Genomic DNA, 4,759 nt, shown 5'->3' on the forward strand with positions numbered 1-4,759 from the left:
TCCGGGATATTGTCGGAACCAATGATGCTAATCTACGGCCATGCATTCCTCTTGACTGACAACACGACTATCTGTTGTTCCGGCTTCCTGAGCACAGTATTCTTCGGAGAGAATAAATATATATTCATTTGTTTAACATATAACAGTCTTACAATTTTTATCGCACTGGCCTCATCAAGCTCGGGCCAGTCTTCTAATTCGAATCTACATTTTGGGAGCCTGCCCTGCGGTTTGGAGCGTGCGTGTGCCGAGACGCAGTGCGACTTCGGTGCGTCGCCCGTTGTATTTCGTTGTTTGTTTATTGAAGACTTTGTGGCTGCTTTTTCAGCACTTTCCAGTTTTAACTCAGCCTATTTATTTCATAACCTTATATTCTTATTTTTTGCAAAATACGGTAGGTAGACTTTACCTTCTCCTGATTCCCTTGCCTCCCTTTTCTTCTCACCTCTATCAACACCATTTACTTCTCCTTAATTCTTATATTGTGCACATCCTTATGCACTCTTCCTGATAAGGTCACATTATATATTTGTTGAAAGAATGACCAAGACTTTGTTTAAACCCTGAAACAAGAGATCTAGGATAGGCTCTAGTGTGCGCTGGTAAGGAGCAGCCGATATTTATAACGGTTGTGCTCAGCAATTCTGAAAAAAAAAACTTCCTTTAAAAGTGCGAAGGTTTCATGGAAAGCAGTTTTTACATGTTATAAGATTCCCCTATAACAACCATTATATCTTTAGATCTTCCTTGGAGAGGCTCGCATTTTTTTGCAATTAACGTTTTTGTACCTTCAAAAACTTTCCAATTTTTTTTATATGCCAGTCCAAAGTGCTCCATGCGATTGATTGAAAATGTTTGTTTAAAAGAAATATTTTGCTACACATCGGAAGAAAGGCCCATTACCATCGAAATATACATAAAAGTAACTTACAGTTTTCTAATATTCAAAATTTTCGTCCAAAAACATTGGAATTGTATTAAGCTAGTAACGGTATTTGCGGCTCCATGTTCGGCCGAACTCCTTATTCGCGCGCATGAATCAGCGGTACGCATCAAACTATCGACAGCACAGCGGACAAGCGACTTTTACAGAAAATAACTGTATTCTTTTTTTCACCTGAGTTCGACATCGGCCCATTTGCTTCATTCATTGCATACTTCGTTATCTCTCACTGTATCGAAATGACTGAGTTTTTCCTTTACCGCCAAGACTGAGGCATGAACAGTCGTCCCTCCTCTGGAAGCCCTTCTGACATCTGGTTTCCTGCAGCTCCAAACTGTGATTTCTCCAGAAGCAGTGAGCGCGTGTGTGGTTAGTAGCGATTTTCACGTACAAGCTCTCTAATGTATACGAAGCAAGGCGGGTGAAATTCTTAACCCTTCCTCACGAAGAGCTGAAGACCTCTACGCTGGCAAAGCCCGAGATCGACACGATTTTCATTCATTAAAGTAATGTAAGGAATGTAGCCTTCTTAAACCAGAGAAAATAGGAAGTCTGGTAGATAGTCTACGGTTTTTTACAACGCCGCTTATGCTAGCTCCCACATGCTCGTGGAAAGATCTGAAAGAGGCTTCGGTTTGTAAGCGCTTTGGAGCCCGATTGAGAGACTCAACCCTTTCCGAGTCGCTTGATGTGGATGCCAGTCGCACGCTTCAGATAGCAGACGCGAAGGTGAGTCATGAAGCAATCATCAAAAGCAGCAAGACAATTAGATGACACGATGCGGACCAATGTCCATTACTCCTGCGATCACTAACGCCGGCTCTATTCGGAAGATCCAAAGTCAGGTAGTTAAATCTGAGTTGCCAACACCTTGCAAGTTGTGCAGATTCCATACCCAGCAATTCTGGGCAAAAACATTTTTGAGCGGTCAAAACATTTTTCTTGTGTTTGAAGCTTAAGAGTGCCAGGATTAGAGAACACCATTTCCACCAAAAGGAGTGCTCTTATGAGCATTTCGAGGTGTTTAAATACTATTCCAACCTCAGCCATTCATATTTATATGAAGTGTGACTTAAGGCATGATGCGTGTGCGTAGCGCCTTTTGCCCCGGAATAATGGATATATCTCGTAAAGTGTATCATCCTTTTATAAACTACACACAACACACTGGACAAAAGATTATGAGTTTTAATAGTTCAACTTTTGGTCCTCTGGTTCTGCTTGTTAAAGGCGCACCTCCATCTACTGTCTCGCTGATCGTGCAAATTAGTATTATATGAGTTTACAAAACCTGACGGCTTCTTGATGCTTTCTGAATATATCGCTACGACAGCAATGCCTCATTTAACATCCAATACTGCAGAGAAGCGTCTGTTTTTAGGGAGTTAGTGTACTACACCGGATGAATTTCGTAATGCATTGCTGAAATACATGAAGAAAAACCTGATAACAAGGCCATACATTTGTGGCTCTGCCGAATGTAGGAATAGGTAGCAGATGAACTCTGCACGGAGCGGCTTTATAAACCACTATTCTATTCCTACTATTTTTCTGTTTTTTCTTTAAATCATTCAGCTTATTATCTATTTTTGACGCTTACGTGAACGGCTAATACTCCTCATGGCTATATGCCTTTTTCCAGGGGCACAACAACAACTTCAAACAAATGCCGCTGAAGGCTAAGCGCCGGGCACTTTTCAGAACTGGTACTGAACGACCAATGTTTTTAACGTCAATTTCTGAAAACGCACTTTTTGTGCTTTTTAGGAACACTTCCTCTTTAACCTTTAGAAAAAGCTTTAGAATGAAATTCACAGGAATTTTGAAGGTACTTCTTTTTTATCTACTTTTATAGAAAGACCTGACTTTTTCACCTACTTAAATAGAAACACCTGAAAACGATCAATTTTTAAGTAAATGTTTATATCACTGAAGAAGCTCAGATGAATTAAACGCAATATTCAAAGCTCTATTTTAGCCAAATGAAAATCTAGGGCGTTTATTCTAGTTCAATTTATACTTCGCATGTTCAGGAAATTTGAAGCAAATTTTCCTCCTACAAGGAATGACGAGAGCGCGACGAAAAACGGGCAAACGCAAGCGCTTGTGTTTGTTAATTTTTCATTTCTTAATGCGCTGACGTCGTTCGTTGTAGCGATGAGCCAACTAGCTCGAGTCACCACTCTGTATCAGCTCAAACGTTTCTGGTTGTGATGGGAAAAGATGGCTTTTAAACCTAGCTTTCTCAAAGCTCTACACCACGAATATTGTTATTTTGTTAACTTCAGATGAAACCAATATTTTTTATATCAACTTAGCTTGCTGTACGGAAACTCACAGCAAACTTGCAAGCAAGTTTCAGCCTTCTGTATCAGAATAAACTGTGACCACAAAAAACATTCTTGTCGATACGTCCCGAGCTACCAGCCCCTCTAAGTGTTTGATGATGAACCTGAAAAGGTTTCTTCTCAGATGAATGCAGTGACCAATACCCCTGGTGTTTTTTTCCGTCAGGGGAAGATTATCTAATGCTGGAACTCTGCGTCCAAAAGTACACTTTCTGTTCACCTCGAGCAGAGGCGAAAAAGATGTGTGCCGGTAGTGCTGACATGCTGGAGACCATGTCATTCCGAAGAGCGGCGAGAAGGAGTTAGAAGCGCCACTCCCTGCCCAAGACTGTGAGCTTCAAGATAAATTTCTTTAAGTGTTTTACGCGGACCATGATGGCTTTCCTTTCATACAATGTTTATGGCCAAGACCTCAGGTTTCGGCTTTGGTTAGAGGATGATTATCTGAACACTAGGACGCTGCATCCAGGAATATTAATTCTCTGTCATCCGTAGGGCAGGCGCAAATCAATTGCGGAATTGTCGCGTCGGTCTCGCAGAGCGAATACATTTGATTCAACGTCATACCGAAGAGGTACGAGTTGGTGAGATGTCGTGGCCATAGACTTTCGTTTTTATCTAGCCCACTGCCCTTATTGTCCTTCAAGACATGAGAAGTTTCGTGTTCTTCATCAGATGCTTCCCTCTGTATTATGTAAGACTTATCATCCTTCCAGCTTTATTATCCACGGGATATGGACCAGTAAGTACTTCATTAGAGTGACAATAGTTCCTGCTTTGATAGAAATCAACAGACAAATCGTCAGGCACTTTGGAGCTTTTATCCACATAGCCGGTGGTATTAGTCTCTCTGATCACGACTCGTTGCACCGGATATTTCTTCTGCTTGATTTTTACCTATGAAAAACACTAAAAACGTTTTATCCATCGAATGCTTTCAGAATTAATAATTAAAATTTGAAGTCTATTTTTAAATATTAAGAAAACTTTCCCTTCTGCTTAGGTAGATTTCAGTGAGTGTTTGTTTGCTTCACATGCATATCAGAAGCCCCTCAACTCAACTGGTGACGTATGCTCAATAATTTTCTGTTCAGGGTTTACGCTTCTACATTTATAAGAAGCATCCTCTATTCCCTTTTCATTCTGATTCCTTACCTCGCTTCGAAATGTGCATTTGACAGACCTGATCGAAGTGATTAATCTGTGGGCTCGAGTCATACTAAGATATTTTTTAATCTTATCGGAGCACTCAAGGAATTGTTCGGCAATATTTGGCTACCAATCCTAATCGCAGGTTCTGCTGCGCTACTCAAGAGACGATCGAAAGGAGAGACATGCGAATAGAGAATATATTGGTCTATTGCGGACATAGTGTGCATATATGGAGCCTTAGGTTCCCAGTGGCCTGAGGCGCCCATACGACGGAAAGTATGATTCTGACGCGCCTTGAGTGGCACCTTGAGCATAG

This window comes from Amblyomma americanum, chromosome 11 (genome assembly GCF_052857255.1).
Source record: "Amblyomma americanum isolate KBUSLIRL-KWMA chromosome 11, ASM5285725v1, whole genome shotgun sequence".
NCBI classification, from domain to species: domain Eukaryota; kingdom Metazoa; phylum Arthropoda; class Arachnida; order Ixodida; family Ixodidae; genus Amblyomma; species Amblyomma americanum.